Source organism: Tachypleus tridentatus, chromosome 13 (assembly GCF_004210375.1).
Source record: "Tachypleus tridentatus isolate NWPU-2018 chromosome 13, ASM421037v1, whole genome shotgun sequence".
Classification (NCBI taxonomy): Eukaryota; Metazoa; Arthropoda; class Merostomata; order Xiphosura; family Limulidae; genus Tachypleus; species Tachypleus tridentatus.
The window spans coordinates 145,460,064-145,481,024 of record NC_134837.1 but is presented as its reverse complement, the minus strand read 5'-3'; the positions used below and the strand labels follow the sequence as shown (position 1 = coordinate 145,481,024).

Below are 20,961 nucleotides of genomic sequence, written 5' to 3'. Positions count from 1 at the left end.
CACTTGATAACATGTGGGGTGTGAAACTGTCTGATGGGGAGTGGACTGGCTTGATTGGAATGGTTCTAAAGCAAGTAAGTAAAGCTTATTTAGTTGTTTTTTTCATTGTGTCATTTACATATTCACTTTTATACAAATATTCTTGAAATATTTCATCTGGTTTATTATCCAGCTATAATAAATAATGATGCTTATAACTTGCAATCTTCCTCTCTTTAGGAAGCAGATTTTGCCCTCACTGGAATAGGTATGACTAGCGATCGTGAGGAAGCCGTATCTTATCCGTTTCCTTATTACAACGGGAAAATCAGTTTTTTAATGCAAGGTCCAAGAGAAAAATCCAGAGCTCTAGCCATCATAAAACCATTCAGTTATAAGGTACTACTTGTGTATTTTAAGTACATTTTCGTGTATTCGCTAAAGAAATAGTACAAGCTAAAAGGTATTACCTAGATGTATGATATAATATCACAAGCTTTAAAGTGATTTACAAACGAAATTAATATTTAGTCTTTTCTAACATTAAAATCATGGACCAAAACCTCTTTCAGTTTCATATTTTGGAAGCATTTGTTTATACCAGAAATTTCAAAATCATGTCTTCGGTTTCATGCTTTTGTGAAGGCGTATTAAATATAATAAAAATCTTAAAATCATAATGTTTTATTTTATGAGAATGATTATGTAATTGGATATGTGAAATCAATATATATATGTGTGTGCGTGTGTGTGTGAAGTTTTCAATCATTTTTCTCCACCTAAGAATAACATATCATATTTGTATATTCGTGTTAAAGATCTGATCAAGTAAAACGGATTCAAAGCCCCATAGATATATCATATTTGTGTTTTTTCGAAGATCTGTGTATTTTGGAAACGAATGATAAGCAGATTAATTCATTTTAAACTATGATTTTAACCACTAATGGTGAGTATTTCCTCAATGAATAGAACTACTTACAACAAAGGTCTTCAATGGTTTAAATGACAGCAACAAGACTGAAAGGGGAAATACTCACATAATTAAGATAAAGTTTAATATAATGTAGGAAATTGTGGTTAAACCAACAATCATAAACAAAGCAAATTAATAACGGTTTGGATTGTTTTGAATTTCGCACAAAGATATTACTATATCAAACAGAATGTATTATGATGGTGAAAGGTCTTGGTGTAGTACCAATAGGTATAATTACATTCAACAAAGTGACTAGAAAAAGCAAACTCATTATTATAAAAGTTCTTACGTTAAAACAGTAATTAAAATGACAATTAAGCGAGTGAATCTGGACAGGTTCCTACAATAAATAGAATAACTCATTAAAATAAAGGGTCTTGTGGTAGGCTAGATTGTTAGAATGATAACCAGCAGAAAGCACATTGAAAGATTTGTATATTGAACAATATTTTATTATGATGATGAATATTATGACATATTTAATAGTTATAATGATAGCCAACAGTGTGACTGTGAAAATATTCCAATAATATACAGTTGCAACTTTTCGTGATGAATGGTCTTCTGAAAACCAACAGAGCGAACGAGGAAGTATTGTAAGAATAAGAAGAAATGAATATTATAATGAAGGACTTTTTGTTAGCGTAAATGTTTATTATATTAGCGAACAGAGGAAATGGAGAATATTCCAGCAATGAATAGAACAGTTTAGTATGGTTGGGTTAAGTTTCATATTTATGCTAACAGTCAATAGAGTAAATGGTGAACAGTTCCCATATTGAACAGCTTACCATGATGAGATTCTTTTGATAATGTCAAAAATTATAGTGATAGCGAAGAAAATGAATGAAGAAATTTTCTAATAACCACAAAACTTATCATAATGAAAGGCGCGTGTGTGTGTTTTCTTATAGCAAAGCCACATCAGGCTATCTGCTAAGCCCACCGAGAGGATTCAAAACCCCGATTTTAGCATTGTAAATTCGTAGATTTACCGCTGTACTAGCGGGGGGCATATAATGGAAGGTCTTTTGGTGCAACTAGTAGTTATTATTAATAGCAGTCAATAGAGTGAACAGAAAAACAGTGCTGTATTGCATAGTACATTGTGTTTTTCAGAAAGGTCGAATAGTAGAAATAACATCAATAATTATTATCAAGAGAATTAATTGGTAAATAATTATCACAATAAAGGAAACAACTTATTATGTTTAAGTGTCTCTTTGTAGGATCAAAAGTTATAATGAATCTCAGAGATTGAATGTGAAAAGACTATAACAATAATGGATAGAACAACTTGATGAAAAGCCTTGAGGTAACGTCAAATGATAGCCTACAGTGTGAATACAGAGTTACTCCTATAATAAACAGTTCAACTTACTTTGATGAAAGTCCTTGAGATAAAGCCAGCCAACAAACGTCCTGGTGGAAAAGTTCCCATTATGAACAAAACAGGAGGGCCTTGATGTGGGATTAAAAGTAATAGTGACAGCCAATAGAACAAGTAGAGAAATATTTCATTCATTATCAGAACATAATATTAAGATCAAGGCACTTTTGGTAGAATTAATAGCTCTGATGAGAATCAACCTGTTGAATTAATAATAATACTCAAGATAATCAGCCCTACTTATCACGGCGAAGGTCCTTCAATTTAGATAAATAATTATAATAATATTCGAGAGACTGAATACTGACATTTTTCCTAAATAAACAGATTGTGATGAGCGATATTATGATGGGATAAATAATCTTAACTGTAGCCAAAAGAACAAATACTCCAATATTGAGCGAAGCAACTTGTTATAATAGCCATCGAACCAGACTGTGAAACGGAAAAGCCATACTGTAGTTTAAGTAGTTTCAACGACTACCAACAGAGTTAATAAGGACACATTCCCATAATGAACGAAACTGGTGATAATGATGAAGGCACTTCTGATACGAACAATAGTTACATTCACATCAAGCTGAGAGAATGAGGAAATAATTCTATACTGAATACAATATATAATTATGGTGAATAACGTTGGGAGAATATCGTTAGTTTTAGTGAATTATGAAACATTCCCATAATGACAACTTATAGTGGGATTAGTAATTATAATTAATGACAGTCAACAGAACACGCGAAAAAAATACTTGTAATGACCAGAAGAAAAAAAACACTTGTTATAAAGAGCCTTTCTTTGATAGACTGTTTAGTATTCATGATGAAACTTTGTAGAATGGATGGAAACTGCCTATTGTTGAAACACAAGTGTAGAGGACGGCGTTTCGAAAGTCTTCTGCCTTTCGTCTTCAAGTCAGTGTGTTTAAAGTTAGTTTAGAGAGAGGGAAGTCTGGTGAATTCTCTCCCGAACAGGTTTGTTTGTTTGTTTTGGAATTTCGCGCAAAGCTACACGAGGGCTATCTGCGCTAGCCGTCCCTAATTTAGCAGTGTAAAACTAGAGGGGAGGCAGCTAGTCATCACCACCCATCGCCAACTCTTGGGCTACTCTTTTACCAACGAATAGTTGGATTGACCGTCACATTATAACGCCCCCACGGCTGAAAGGGCGAGCATGTTTGGCGCGACCGGGATGCGAACCCACGACCCTCAGATTACGAGTCGCACGCCTTAACACGCTTGGCCATGCCGGGCCCACTCATGGAAGATTATTTACTTTTACGTGTGAGTTTGTCTGCATTTTGATTTGACTTGTTTAGGGGATAATGTGAGGTGGGGCAGTATGAAAATGACGGGTGAGAAAGAAGAGCGAGACACAGGAAGTAGGCCGGGCCGGATCCGTAGTCCAAACGGCCAGAAGGCGGGCGAAATGAAACATTAATTCAAACGGCAGGCCAGGCAATATTGCCTTGGCTGGGATCAAGAGATTCAATGTCAGAGAGTTAAGTGTGGGGGCAAACAGGAATACCCCGAGAAAACCCACTTTAACTGTGAGGGCGCCGAATAATCTACCCAGACCGTGCTCGGAAGTAGCTGGAAAGAAAATCAATGTTATTAGTACGTAAAAAAAAGTAAATAAGTGGATTAAAGCAACAATGTGGAAATAGCTGGTTGGCTGGTGACTTGGAAACTACTTGCTGTTGTCTTGTAAAAAAGGTTGGAGCTCAGGTTGAACTTGCATTCACACCTGATGCCCAGTGGTGATGGAGGAAAACGTAAACGTGGTGGTGAGTTGATGGCTGTTCTTCATCAGTGAATTGTTCTTCAGCGATCTGGTATGATTTGTTTCTTCTTGCAATTTTAGTTTATGTCCTCCGAGTGTTTGTGGACTGGTTCTCTGTTTGAACTGACGCGTTGATAATTGTAATATGAATGGCCTGATTCTGACTGGTGGTTGTGTTTCGTAAAGCTGGAATGAGGTCTGGCGGGAACTATTGCGTTTCTTCCTTGGATTATTAAGTCTTGACATGTTGCTAGCAGTGGAAGTCGTCGGCGTTGAAGTTGAGTTGCATGAATCTGCTTTCGTGTTTATCCTGGCTAGTTCTGGCGGTATTTCAGTGGTTGACTGTTGGAAATTGTCCGTTGATTGTCTATGCTGTTCAAGCAATTTATTAGGCAACAAATTGGAGAGTCGGCGATGCGGGCGTTCGGCACTGAAGTGAAATATGTGATAGTAACACCCGTTACGCAAAATACAGTCAGCACTATACTCCGAAGTTTTCACTATCTTCATTAAATAAGTAGGCAGGTTGGCGTGTATGGAGAAAATTCGACGTACGGCGTGCACTTTGGTCTGGATTTGACATTCTATGGCTTGTTTAATTTCCTCTGGTTGAATGGTTGGGTCGATGCCCCAAAGGAACACAGAGAAAAGGCTGACAGGACTTTGATTTCAGTGTTCCATGGTTGACATAGGTATACTTGATCAGCGAAGGATTCGGGTCCTGAAAGGGTCGATGGTTGCTCCTGGCTTGACTTTGGCGATGAACGTGGCAACTTGTAGCAGCGTAAGGTGCGGCGGTAGAAAGTCGACGATTACCGGCGAGACCGGTGGTATAACTGGCGTAGTTGGTCCTTGCGTCTTGAACAGCATGAGAGCAGAGACATCAACACGTCTTGCTCTGTGACTAGTGTGAAACCTCTTCAGTATATCTCACTCTGAAAACGGCAGAGGTATAATAGTTTACTTTAGCATAGAAATATCGCATCTCATCTCTATAGAAGTTACTTTTAAATCGAACATAAATGAAACAATATTTTGCAACATACACCTTAATAACCATCTAACAATCTCTTTTCTAGATATATATTGTTCCCTTCAAAAGATATCGTTATTAACTTTTAACAAAAATGTGCGGATCATTATCCGAAACTAATTATCATAGGGGACTTTAATTCTCCACACACAGAGCTAAGAGGAAACAGAAACAAGCATTGAGGGTCAATTATAAAAAAAATTTTTTTTTTTTTGAATTTCGCTATTCGAGGACTATCTGTGCTAGCCGTCCATAATTTAGTAGTGTAAGACTAGAGGGAAGGCAGATAGTCATCACCACTCACCGCCAACTCTTGGGCTACTCTTTTATCAACGAATAATGGGATTGACCGTAATATTATAACGCCCCCACGGCTGATAGGGCAAGCATGTTTGGTGCAACCGGAATTCGAACCCGCGACTATCAGATTACGAGTCGAACGCCTTAACCCACCTGGCCATGCCGGGCCTATATAAAAAAAATCTCTAATAAACAACCATACACATAATAAACGACCATACACATAATAAACGACCATACACCTAATAAACAAGCATACACATAATAAACAACCATACACCTACACACTTTTCTGTTGCCAACGGTTCCTATGATGTACTTGATTTCATCATAACTCACAAAAACACAAGAAACAGAATCTCTAACTTCAGTGTACATGATGAAATCACACTTCCTGTATGATTCACCCACACAGCCAGGTACGTGACTCCTTTAGTGTACACGTACACTAAAACTGACTGGCTCACTTTTAACGCTTCACTCGATTCCCATCTACCACACTTAGTTGAACATGACAATAACACGGAATTTTAATGACATCTAATAGAGTGAATATTGTAAGATTCTTATAATGAACAAATCATTTTATTACAATGGAGGCTCTTTAGATAATTTGTATAGAAGGGTCGTGTAACTGGTATAATAGTTATACTGACAGCAAATACAATTAATAATTATTATGACAGTCAAAACAGTCAATAGTTATAACGACAATCGAAACAGTTAATACTTGTCCTTGATTACGAGAAACCCACTTGAAATAAAAATGTGTCTCAGAGCGACTGGTATAGATTTTAACACTTTTACTTATAAGCAGAGAACAACGTTTCGTCCTTCCTAGGCCATCTTCAGGTTAACAAAGAGTTTGCAAACTCTCTATTTATTAACCTGAAGATGACCTAGGAAGGTCGAAACGTTGTTCTCTGCTTATCAATAAAAGTGTTAATACCTATACTAGCCGCTCTGAGAGAGTTAATAGTTGCAATGCCAGTCAAAAAAATCAATTGTTGTTATGACAATCAAAAACGTTAATAGTTCTAATGTCAGTCAAGCGTTAAGTAGTTGTAATTACAGGAAAAACAATTAGAAAATGGTTTCCATAATATACAATAATAGTTATTGTGATGAAGGTCCTTATTTAAGGACTGGAAGTTATAACTAAGTGAACGAAAAAAGATACTTATAATAAGTAGAAAAGCTTATCAAGATGCTGCCCTTTTGGTGTATCAACATTTATAATAAAACCAACAGACTGTGTGGGGAATTATTCCCAAAAGCTTATCAAGATGCTGCCCTTTTGGTGTATCAACATTTATAATAAAACCAACAGACTGTGTGGGGAATTATTCCCCAGAAAGCTTATCAAGATGCTGCCCTTTTGGTGTATCAACATTTATAATAAAACCAACAGACTGTGTGGGGAATTATTCCCCAGAAAGCTTATAATGATGATAGACCTTGTGGTACTATCAGTAGTTATAATGACAGCTTCTGGCGTGGATAGTGAGATATTATTGTAATGAACAGAACAACGTTTGAAGATGGGGCCCTTTCTGATAGGTTCAATAGTTGAATTTGTGGCTAGCAGAGCGATTGGAGAAGGATGCCCTTAATGAACAGAACATATTATTACGATGAAAGATCTTTCAGTTGGGCTAATAATTACAATTACAGCAAACAGAGTGAATGTGGAAAGATTCGAATAATGAATAGAACAATATTATGGTGAAGGGTTTTGTTGTTGGGTCACTAGTTATAATGACAGTCAACAGAGTGAATAAAGAAAGAAAACATTAAGAAACAGGGCAGATTTTCGTGACGAATGTCCTTTTGGTAGGTAGTAATCCGTGACTGTGGTTTCGCTAGATAGTAGACAGGGACAGTGAGGATTTCGCTCATCTTAACTAATTTTTAGTAAATTTGTAACACCACCTTGTACATGTAACAATACAATTCAGTATACAATAATCATATCGACTGTTTTTTAATAAATGTTACCAGCCTGTATCAGTTATACAGAAATTACAGTTTTGGAAATTAACCACTTTAAAAAAATTAAAATCTCGTTTTTTGTTATTTATTTCCTTGGCAATGTTTCAAGCAAAACGTTCGTTTTTCGAAACAGGAACGAGTTGTTGTTGTCTTAATACAAATGGACTATCTGCACTCTCTCTACTGCGGAGAATCGAACAGCAAATTTTAGCTTTGCAAGTCCTTAAATTTACTGTAGACGGTCTGACCCAACAAGGGCTGGAAGGAAACAATACACGACAACAAAATGTGACGCGACATAGAAACAGAAGAATTGAATAGTACAGTAGTAACATTTAATAAAGTCGAAGAAAATAACGACCAGCTGTTCATGGAAAACAAGAAACTAAACTAATAATTGAAAACACAGAAATACATAAAAATATTTAGTAAGAAAAGGCTTAAAGAGTAAAAAACAAATCTCAACCAATTTTATGATCAAACGAAAATTATATGAGCAATTGAACAAAGTTTTAATTATTCTTATAAAAGTGAAAAATAAGCCTTTGTTTGCCTCTTTTATCATAAGATGATTATTACCCTACATCACCCGTGCCAGTGGTAAAAATATGTTTTGTTTGCCTCTTTTATCATAAGATGATTATTACCCTACATCACCCGTGCCAGTGGTAAAAATATGTTTTGTTTGCCTCTTTTATCATAAGATGATTATTACCCTACATCACCCGTGCCAGTGGTAAAAATATGTTTTGTTTGCTCTTTATCATAAGATGATTATTACCCTACATCACCCGTGCCAGTGGTAAAAATATTTATCATAAGATGATTATTACCCTACATCACCCGTGCCAGTGGTAAAAATATTTTTTTAGCTAATAACTCTACAGTCTTGGACCGATATTTATCTTAACGTTTATGTTCTTATTGGAAAATATTGAGATATTTCATTAGAAATGTCGAAAATTTACATTTTTGTCAAGAAAAATGGCAACCAAGACACAAGACCAGGGTATCAATAAGCACTGAGGTTTGTTGAGGATTAATAAAACACAAGACCAGGGTATCAATAAGCACTAAGGCTTGTTGAGGATTAGTAAAACACAATACCAGGGTATCAATAAGCACTGAGGCTTGTTGAGGATTAGTAAAACACAAGACCAGGGTATCAATAAGCACTGAGGCTTGTTGAGGATTAGTAAAACACAAGACCAGGGTATCAATAAGCACTAAGGCTTGTTGAGGATTAGTAAAACACAAGACCAGGGTATCAATAAGCACTAAGGCTTGTTGAGGATTAGTAAAACAAATTATATAGACTAATTGTAACACTTTTTCTGTAATGTGGAATAGAAATAGAATTATTGTGAATAAAATAGTTATAAAGTTAATCATGTGTGAAATAAATTACACACATAAATACAAATTCTTGATTAATTTATTACTTGAAAACCTATATTCAATCCTTACGACTCCGGACGTAGTACGGGTGACCCAGCTTGTCAGTTATAATACGAATATGTTTTATGTTCATCTCAAGTAACGTTTTATGAAAACGTTATAAGAACCTATCTCGGTAACAATACGATTGAAATGTACGTTCATCGTAGTTCGTTGTTATAAACCGCGACGAGAACCAATGTCAGTAACAATATGATCCCTTTGAACCAATGTCAGTAACAATATGATTCCTTTGAACCAATGTCGGTAACAATATGATTCCTTTGAAGGTTCATCGTAGCTAACTTTAAAAAAAAAACATCAGATAGATTTCATTCAGTAATATTTACTATGTACTTCTAATAATTTTATACTATTTTTTAATAATCAGGTTTATTATATTGTTTAATAAAATGGAGTATCCATGCTTTGGATGGAAGTTATGTAAACTTACGATCAAGGAAAGGTTATCTTAAGATATGAAAAGTTGCTTTCCTTATATGTAATTCTGAAAAACGCCCATAGAAAACCCTGCAGAATGCAAAACTGAAAAAGTTTATGTACTCCCCCATGGACCTTATGCATACCAGTTATGGTTAAGATCCATCCATACTCTGCGAAGTAGTTACATGGACATACAACAGATAGTGCTATTATATTTATATAGACTCTTGTAGTTCTGTCTCGCGTTACATTCTGATTTTGTATATTGTTTCATTTCAAAACGTTGCAGTAACTATCATTAACTGACAGGTTTGTTTCTAACTTTAAAAAGAACGTTTGTCCGGAATATTGCCAAGTAAATAAATTACTACTATAATTTTTAAAGGCTATTTTTTCTCTCTAAAAGTTTAATTTATTTTATTACCTTTGCAATTTTCTATTTATTTACTTGTTATACCAGTTACAATAAGATTGTGGTAAAAATACTGCGGAAGAACTGACCAAGCATTAGTTGGTACTGATTTACAACGCTAAATTCAGGTGTTCGATTCCCCTCGGTGGACTCAGCAAATAGCTCGATGTGGCTTTGCTATAAGAAAACATACACTCATAATAATACCAATAGTCGTAAGAAATTAGAAGATATTAGTAGTACCACTGATAAACAGATCTTTCAGGAATGACATCCTGGTGAAACACTTCTGTAATTACGTTTGTATTGTAGACCTAGTCCTGTAATAATTTGTTTTCAGACATTTTTAGTGGGAAATCAACGTCTAACTTCTTTTATACTATTTTTAAGGTGTGGGTTGGCCTTTTTGTGGTGATCATTTTAACTTCACTGGTTACCAGTTTCTTAAGAAAGAAGACTCCCGAGCCTCTAGCCAAAAGATGGACGTTTCCTCGAGCTCTTTGGTACTATTGTGGTGTTGTAACATTGCAAGGTTTGTTCATTCTCTTTGTATGACCAACTGTAAAAATCACGGAGTTTTAGTCTTTGTTTAAGACAATATCGAATTGTGACCGAAAATTTTCTTAATACTAGATGAAAAAATAAAAAGTACGACGTATGAACGAAACTCACTGAAAACTGGCATTGCGTTCTTGACTCAAGATTAATAATACAATTTATCATACTGTATTCTGTGTAAAACATTTAAACGAAAAAGTATTTAAATTACATTAAAAATAATGAATTTGATAAAGCAGGCTGAAATTTATGTTATTAGAAAATTTTATACAAATTCACCAAAAATTATTGTATCTTATAATACAAAAAGGGTTAACTTTTTCTTTTGTTATCAAGGAAGTTATTGAATTTTATAGGTTTTGAAAATTTCTTGCAGCAAATATACAACTTTTTAAAATAAAAATTATGATACCGTTAGCTATGCTAATAAATATTTCTTTGGATTTTCTTTTGTTAATGGCCTAGTATGAGCTAGTTGCGAGAGCACTTGACCACTTGAATGAGAGGTCAACCCCACTATTCTTGTCCTGAACGTCTTAAGCCTATGTATTACATAAGCTATATTAATAATAATAAAAGTTTATAATTAATAATAAACATTTTGTGATGTTTAACAGTGTTGAGTGAGTTAATTAGTTTACTAATTAACATCTTGAACAACCCAAGAAACGACAAACTCTTATTCTCAGGTGTTCATTTTTTATATAACCAAGTTACAGTTACCACAAAATTCGTAAATCCATTTTGAAGGAATTTTATCCACATCTTAAAAGTTTAACTCCTTCAATTTGTTAAAGCAAATCTTGTTAAGATCATTTTATACAGAGCGATTATAATAACAATTATTCAAAACATTTTCCTAGTCGAAGTTGAGAATATTAAGAAAATACTTCAAATAATCTGTTTTCCGTTGACGTTCCTACACAGAATAATCCACACAGAAATTGAAAATCTAAATATCCATCTAATCTATTTTGCATTAAATGTTTGTAAGAAAACTGTTAGTTTAGTCAAACTGTACTTAAGAAATAATTCATATTATTTGGATGATGGAAATGATCAGTATGTCTTTAAAACAAGTTGAGGTTAAAAGAATTTTTCCACCTTAAATACAAGTAACATTAATCGAATGTGTCCAAGCTGCAACATTGGTTCACATCGCCAAAAAAACCCATAAAACACCAGCAATGCTATTACAGCTTTCTCTTCTTTACACCAAAGGTAAAAATTGAAAATATAATCCGTGATGTAGACGCCTAATATATTGTTTGATCTGTCCAACTTACTGAACTGCAGTTTAACCAATTAATTGTTTAATAAAGATGATTCAAGCTGTGCTGATAAACCTTTAATAGACACCATTGTAATTTTTGGAATACTTCCATAACAAAAAACTGAAATATTTTGCCATTAAGTGAAAAAAAAAAAAACTTACCCGGAAGAAGAGTGCAATATCATTGTATATTCAGTTGTCAAAATGTGTAGAACAAGCGTGAAAATCGATGGTTAAATACGAGATAACTAGAAATTAAGGTCGATTGGCATAAAATTATACGTATTATTATAATAATGAGGTTTCTGTTAGTGAAATAATGTGACATAAGTACGACTGAAGTAGGGAGGTTGCTTTACCTGAAACTATGTATAACTGTCGTAATGAGATTGACTTACCTTCAGATGTAATTGGTACAACTGTCGCAATGAGGTAGACTTACCTTCAGATGTTATAGATACGAATGTCGTAATGAGGTTGACTTACCTTCAGATTTAATAGGTACGAATGTTGTAATGAGATTGACTTACAGACCTTGTCAAGTACGGCTGTGTCTCAATAGACACAGAATAAAATAAAGTTTTCTCATTAAGAAATTGAAGCCTGAAGTCAATTGTATTGGAAGTACGAGTAAAACGGAAGTATTTATATTATATAGACTATCCAGCCTATCTCTTTGTTTTGTTTGTTTTTGAATTTTGCACAAAGCTACTCGAGGGCTATCTGTGCTAGCCGTCCCTAATTTAGCAGTGTAAGACTAGAGGGAAGGCAGCTAGTCATCACCACCCACCGCGAACTCTTGGGCTACTCTTTTACCAACGAATAGTGGGATTGACCGTCACATTATAACGCCCCCACGGCTGAAAGGGCGAGCATGTTTGGCGCGACGGGGATGCGAACCCGCGACCCTCAGATTACGAGTCACACGCCTTAACCCGCTTTGCCATGCCAGGCCCCAGCCTATCTGATAGTATAACTACAGTTTTTATACCTATATTTAAACATCTAAAACATATTAGTCATACGTTGTATTGTATAGACTATCCAGCCTATCTGATAGTATAACTACAGTTTTTATACCTGTATTTAAACATCTAAAACATATTAGTCATACGTTGTATTGTATAGACTATCCAGCCTCTCTGATAGTATAACTACAGTTTTTATACCTGTATTTAAACATCTAAAACATATTAGTCATACGTTGATTTGTATAGAATATCCAGCCTATCTGATAGTATAACTACAGTTTTTATACCTGTATTTAAACATCTAAAACATATTAGTCATACGTTGTATTGTATAGACTATCAGACTATCTGATAGTATAACTACAGTTTTTATACCTGTATTTAAACATCTAAAACATATTAGTCATACGTTGTATTGTATAGATTATCCAGCCTATCTGATAGTGTAACGACAGATTTTATACCTGTATTTAAATATCAAAAACATATTAGTCATACGTTGTATTGTATAGACTATTCAGCCTATCTGATAGTATAACTACAGTTTCTATACCTGTATTTAAACATCTAAAACATATTAGTCATACGTTGAATTGTATAGAATATCCAGCCTATCTGATAGTATAACTACAGTTTTTATACCTGTATTTAAACATCTAAAACATATTAGTCATACGTTGTATTGTATAGACTATCCAGACTATCTGATAGTATAACTACAGTTTTTATACCTGTATTTAAACATCTAAAACATATTAGTCATACGTTGTATTGTATAGATTATCCAGCCTATCTGATAGTGTAACGACAGATTTTATACCTGTATTTAAATATCAAAAACATATTAGTCATACGTTGTATTGTATAGACTATTCAGCCTATCTGATAGTATAACTACAGTTTCTATACCTGTATTTAAACATCTAAAACATATTAGTCATACGTTGAATTGTATAGAATATCCAGCCTATCTGATAGTATAACTACAGTTTTTATACCTGTATTTAAACATCTAAAACATATTAGTCATACGTTGTATTGTATAGACTATTCAGCCTATCTGATAGTATAACTACAGTTTCTATACCTGTATTTAAACATCTAAAACATATTAGGCATACGTTTTATTGTATAGAATATCCAGCCTATCTGATAGTATAACTACAGTTTTTATACCTGTATTTAAACATCTAAAACATATTAGTCATACGTTGTATTGTATAGACTATCCAGCCTATCTGATAGTATAACTACAGTTTTTATACCTGTATTTAAACATCTAAAACATATTAGTCATACGTTGTATTGTATAGACTATCCAGCCTCTCTGATAGTATAACTACAGTTTTTATACCTGTATTTAAACATCTAAAACATATTAGTCATACGTTGAATTGTATAGAATATCCAGCTTATCTGATAGTATAACTACAGTTTTTATACCTGTATTTAAACATCTAAAACATATTAGTCATACGTTGTATTGTATAGACTATCCAGACTATCTGATAGTATAACTACAGTTTTTATACCTGTATTTAAACATCTAAAACATATTAGTCATACGTTGTATTGTATAGATTATCCAGCCTATCTGATAGTGTAACGACAGATTTTATACCTGTATTTAAATATCAAAAACATATTAGTCATACGTTGTATTGTATAGACTATTCAGCCTATCTGATAGTATAACTACAGTTTCTATACCTGTATTTAAACATCTAAAACATATTAGTCATACGTTGTATTGTATAGAATATCCAGCCTATCTGATAGTATAACTACAGTTTTTATACCTGTATTTAAACATCTAAAACATATTAGTCATACGTTGTATTGTATAGACTATCCAGACTATCTGATAGTATAACTACAGTTTTTATACCTGTATTTAAACATCTAAAACATATTAGTCATACGTTGTATTGTATAGATTATCCAGCCTATCTGATAGTGTAACGACAGATTTTATACCTGTATTTAAATATCAAAAACATATTAGTCATACGTTGTATTGTATAGACTATTCAGCCTATCTGATAGTATAACTACAGTTTCTATACCTGTATTTAAACATCTAAAACATATTAGTCATACGTTGGATTGTATAGAATATCCAGCCTATCTGATAGTATAACTACAGTTTTTATACCTGTATTTAAACATCTAAAACATATTAGTCATACGTTGTATTGTATAGACTATTCAGCCTATCTGATAGTATAACTACAGTTTCTATACCTGTATTTAAACATCTAAAACATATTAGGCATACGTTTTATTGTATAGAATATCCAGCCTATCTGATAGTATAACTACAGTTTTTATACCTGTATTTAAACATCTAAAACACATTAGTCATACGTTGTATTGGTAATCGAATAAAGAATTAAGACTATATACCTTTCAAAGCGAACAGATTTTGTATTTAAAGAAAGAACTTTAGTCAGTGTAAATAGCCTCATAAGACATGTAATGTAAAAACTGAAGTATCTTCCTTCTACATCAAAAAGTGACCTATAAAAATCTGGTTGTGGACTTTATATTTTCTCAACAGATGGGGGTCAGAAACTTCCTGTTACAAATTCATTGCGAGTAATAATTGCATTTTATTGGATTTTTGTTGTTATCATCATGGCTGGGTTCAGTGGAAGTTTGATATCCTACATGAACCTTCCTGAAAAGGAGATACCAGTAGATACCATCTCAGAGCTGATCAAGCGAATGGAAGAAAACGAATTAAAGATTGGGACCATTTATGGAGCTTTATCATATTCAAGTTTCATGGTATGAACTTATTGAGTTCTGTTGTTTTTTTTCTCTCCAAAAGTTGCTTTTTGTTTTCAAATCACACATTTGAGTCAAACATATAATAGTAACAATTAAGACACTTGTACAATGTGTACAACTACTTACAAGTACACATGGTATTTACCTGTAATTGTTTGTTTATCAAGAAAGATCAGTTTTCTCAGACTATTTCAAAGCAAGAAAAATACTGACTAAATAATCTTAAAATATTGCTTTCAAAGCGGATTGATAATTTTAGAAGTATGGAGTTTGTGCATGCGTGTTTTCTTATAGCAAAACCATATCGGGCTATCTGCTGAGTCCACCGAGGTTTTCAGAAGTAACTGACGTCTTCATGAAAACTAATGTTTTGTAAATATGACATGAGATTCACTGAACGGAAGTTTTCATAATATTAAGTAGAGCTTTAGAACATTAATTATGTGTTGTAATGTTGCGTATGTTTACGTCTAGTTTTTCATGTAATAAATATTTCTGAGCTTTCTTAAATGTTGTCATACTTCATTATTACCTTTCACTCGACGTGGATTTTTAAATAAAATTCACTCCAGCGTATCACAAAAATTAGTTTGGTTTGAATTTCGCGCAAAGCTTCACGAGGGCAATCTGCACTAGCGGTCCCTAATTTAATAGCATAAGATTAGAGGAAAGACAGCTAGTCGTCACCACCCACCGCCAACTCTTGGGCTACACTTTAACCAAGCTTTAACTTACCAGCTCTGGAACACCTAGTTAACCTTATGGATAACTAACTATACGTAATCATGGTATCTCCGGCATTGCTCTTCAGTTAATACTTTTTATTTTGTGTTTCTCAAACTCTCCATACTATTCACAGAACGGACGACTTAAGAACTTCCACACCTGCCTTGAAGAAATAGGTATTTTTGGGGCACTCCCTTACCTACTTCACACCCTAGGGGCTTTAGAATGTGACGGTCAATCAAAGATCCGTGACCTGTGATGACCACACCAGGTCCGAAAGAAGAAAAACAAGTATTAAGGAGAAAAGTATTATGCACTTAAAGAACTTGAAAAAATATCGTGCGCACAAAATACCTGAATTATTGTCCTTTCCACGGTGCGGGGAGGAAGAGCATGAGAAATGGGTTGAGGGAGTGCCCCGAAAATACCCATTTCTTCAAGGCAGGTGTGGAAGTTCTTAAGTCGTCCGTTCTGTGAATAGTATGGAGAGTTTGAGAAACACAAAATAAAAAGTATTAACTGAAGAGCAATGCCGGAGATACCATGATTACGTATAGTCAGTTATCCATAAGGTTAACTAGGTGTTCCAGAGCTGGTAAGTTTGACATAAGAGCACCTTTAGCTTTTGTTTATTCGGTCGTCTTGTCCATGATATCTTTGAGAATCGGCCATCCAATTTTTAACCAGTAGGATTTTCTTGTTTACGTCGTCGGTGACTTATAGTTCAGCGTCGTCAGTTAGGTCGGACTAGGTTGTTTTTAAGTTTAGCAGGTGATGTCTTGGTGGAGGATAAATGTCATCATAGGTTAGGCTTTAGAAGGTTTGTCTGTAGATGTAAAATGTTAGGCTGAAAATTTCCAGCTTCTACTCTGGACTATAGATTCAGGTTTCGACTGGTGTAGAAGCTGGTAGGAGCTTGTGTGTGTGTGTGTGTGTGGGGAATCCAATCCTAGCAGTCCTGGTGTTTTGTCTTGGTTGTGGTTTTTCCGCCCTAAAACGAAAAAAAGAAAATCAAATAAGAAAACCTCAAGTTGCTAATATGCCCGTTGTTTAAGGAACTGAGCCTACAAAAGGTGTAGCTCTTATCATTGTTTTAGATATGATGCGATGGATATTCAGCATTAAATGTTTCTTGGTTTACTTCAGTGCAAATGGAAAAGTTCATGTGTCTTAGGAAAACGGATTTAAAAAGATTATTACTGTTAGGTGAGTGGCATTTTGTGATAGGAAAAGAGTTCTAGGGGAAGCGTAGGTAATTCCAGTCATCATGCACCTGTGGTGTGTTCTTTCCTTAATACAACAGATGACGGTTTGTGCTTCTTAACGAAGTCACCTATATTTTTGATCGTGAAGATAGCTAATGCTTCATTGACGATCAGCGGGATTGGCGCTGTTTCCAATCTTTGCATCTCAACGAACTTGTCCGTTTGTGCCGATCTTATCCGATCATGGTAGATTTCACAAACCAGGAGTGTTCAGAAATTAAAGTTAATTACATTTTAGTAATGTGAAAATGATTTGTCAAATTTTAAGTACAAGGGAAAGCCGTGAAGAAGACAGGAAAAGTGCTGCTTTATTGATGAATATGTGTTGGCGAAGAAGAACTTTAGGTCTAACGTGTACGATCAACGAATCATGTGATTGTGCAAACTACTGCAGGTCTTATATAGTATTCAGGTAGATTGAGATTGACGTACTGTGATTCATTCTTTGTTCTTGGTCCTGATTGGTGGAGCGGCTGAGTCTAAATTAAACCAATGTTTACCAAAGTTGCTGATTTATAAGTCCAAGTTTCTCTTTAATGAAGATTTTATCATGCTGATGTAGGAAGATTCGTTAATCTTTTTTTGCTTTCCAAAATTTGTATAAGTCAAAGATTCTAGCATTGTCCCAGTTTATTTTGTGTCCTTTTGACAAAGTATGTTTTACAGTGACTGAATTTTGTGATTTCATTAATCTTGTGCTGTCTTTGTGTTATTCTGTTGTTGTCCCGAATTGTCCTCCAGTTTCCATTGATAACCATTTCTAGCTAAACGTTTTTGTCTCTACCTTCGATCCAATGAGACTGGCTTCCAATTTTCTTCTCGGCACCAATGACATTTCAGTGAGGTGACATTTGACCAATAAACTTAGTAACAAACTTAATTGTCCTCACGTTACTTCATATACCTAAAAACTAATAACATGTTATGTAGCATTACAACGAGCAAGATGAAGAGAAATTCATTACTTCTGAACATGTCAAGTTATCATCCTAAATACCTATCACGTGATATTGTACTGTGTTACACAAACTGACCTCAAAAAAATGGCGGAAGACTTTCAAAACGTCGTCCTCCACATTTCAGCTTCACAAATTGATTGTATGCTATCGATATATTTCTACGAGTGTTTCTCTAATAGGGAACTGTTGCCCATTTTGTACTCAGCTCAATATCTGTTCTCTACCCAAATAATCTATAATAAATAGTTTCAATTATTTCAAGCTGGATATCCACGTTTTCCCAAATTTTATGCTAGGTTAACTGTATTATCATTTGGTAGATATAGAACACGTATTTAATGATACTTTTTCTCGTATTCAGTTCACATATCCTTATTTTAGTATTATTTTATTCTATCCCATTGCCATGATAGACTACTGCAGATAAATTGGTATTATCCAGTGTTATATGTCTATTACACACCTGATTTCTAGTCTTTCTCACCTCCTTTCCAATATATTGCTGTTAGCACTCACAGGGTATGTTATAAATAATGGGTGGGAACTCCCCTTCATTTGACGTTTACCAATTGCAGTCGTATTTTTTTGTGATTTCCGAATAATGTTCTGACATTATGTTGTTACCTATACATTAAATATTTCACTGTGGCCTCTGTCATAGGTAAGGTGGCTGTATTTACTGTATGTGTTTATCACATTTATCTTCATCAAACGACCATGGAAATCACTAACAGGGGAGCTGTGGCTTTCTTGCAAACATCTGTGATAAATGAGGTGTGATTTTACAATCATCGCGTCTAAAAATGGAAGCTTGTTACCTTCTGTTTTCGTTGTTAATGGCGTAGTAGGTTGTCTGTTCAGATGGTTCACTAACTGTTGAATGTTTTCAACAAACCTGAGCCACAAATCCTGAGTTTCTGAAATTAATTTCGAAAAATTCTTATAAAGAGTATTAAGTTTTGATTATGGTAATTTTTGTTGGTGGTAATTATCTTCGATTTAAAAGGACATTTGTTTGTGTGATCATAGGATTCACATCAAACATCACTTCCTTAAACGAATGATTTTTGTTTTTGCTTAATAGAAATGTTTATAGCACTCTGTTTTTTTTGTTTGTTATATCGTCTATAAAAAATTATGTATTAAAGTGTTCTACCTCCAAACGAAATGTTTGTTTTTCTGTTCTACATTGTTCAATACCAAATATAATTCTCTTAGGATTCAAGAGTAGATCTAACGAGTGTGAAAATGTCTCTTACTTACCAAATTTTTATTTCATTTGCTCTAATAAAGCAATGATCTTAATGTCTTTTCCATTCACCAGTAAGTTATAATCTTCATTTTAAAGTGACATATCTCACTAGACCGTTTCAATCTTTTTAATGGTAAGAATGTATTAAATTCTACATCTTCAGGGTTTTACGTAATGTTTATTTATTAATATTTTAGCGTTATTCGCAATTAAGTTAATGTATCTTTTAAAAGGAAAATAAAATAAACAAATGTTTTCGTACTTCAGTAATAAGAAAAATAATCAATCAATTACTTCTATATTACCCGCTTCACGCTCAGGAAGAAACCCTAAACCTCGTCATCGTGGTTAGTGTGGGTTCGAGTTTAGTTTCAAGAACTCAACTATCATACTATAGAAATGATCCTATGAAGTATAATCTTCAGTAATAAAGAAAGACGTTCTTTGCTTCCTTTGCAAAATTGTCTCATACTGAACAGAATTTTATGGTTATTATTGTTTATTTAACTTTTTATGTCAATTTTAAGTCGCTAGATAAACGTTTTATTAATGGGTAATTCACAAGTGATATTCATATTCTGAGGTTATTCTGTACTTAATGAGAAGCTCTAACCTCCGTTTCCCCGTCACACCAATCATGCTCGCCTTTTCAGCCGTCGAGGCGTTATAATGTGATGGTCAATCCCACTATTCGTTGGTAAAAGAGTAGCCCAAGAGTTGGCGTTGGGTGGCTTTGTCTCTAGTCTTACATTACTAAATTAGGGACGGCTAGCTCAGATAGCCCTCGTGTAGATTTGTTCGAAATTTAAAACAAATCAAACCAATCTCCATTTCATAGTATGATGAATAAGTTGTAATGTAAGGTTTGTTGGCAAATCTGAATTTTAGACTCATGCTAATATTTCAGAGTGCCACAGAAGGATACATGTACACAATTGGAGAACATATCAGAAGACATAAAGTGGAGACACTAGTTAGAACTGTAGACGCAGGAGTTATGCGAGCTATGCAGAAGTCATTCGCTTTTATTTGTCCTCAACTTTCTATGGAAGGCAGTCTGGCTAGTTTTGGGATTAGAAATTATCACTTCGGCAAGGAAGACTTTGGCCGCCATTTCATAAGTTTTGCTGTTCCTAACGGTTCACCCATGAAGGAAGCTTTCGGTAAAACGTATGTAAAAATGAATATCTTCAATTTATATTTTTTTCCCTCGCACCAAACATGCTCGCTCTTTCAACCGTGGGGGCGTTATAATGTGACGGTCAATCCCACTATTCGTTAGTAAAAGAGTAGCCCAAGAGTTGGTGGTGGGTAGTGATGACTAGCTGTCTTCCCTCTAGTCTTACACTGCTAAACTAGGGACGGCTGGCGCAGATAGCCCTTGAATAGCTTTGCGCGAAAATCAAAACAAACAA

General features: G+C 34.3%; 1 non-coding gene across 1 annotated transcript; it reads right to left on the bottom strand.

Annotated features, from left to right (window-relative positions):
• Positions 1-19,751: 19,751 nt before the first annotated feature.
• On the bottom strand, positions 19,752-19,968 carry LOC143241140 (small nucleolar RNA U3). Its single transcript, XR_013022205.1, has one exon. It is a non-coding gene; the product is annotated as a small nucleolar RNA U3 (small nucleolar RNA).
• Positions 19,969-20,961: the final 993 nt, after the last annotated feature.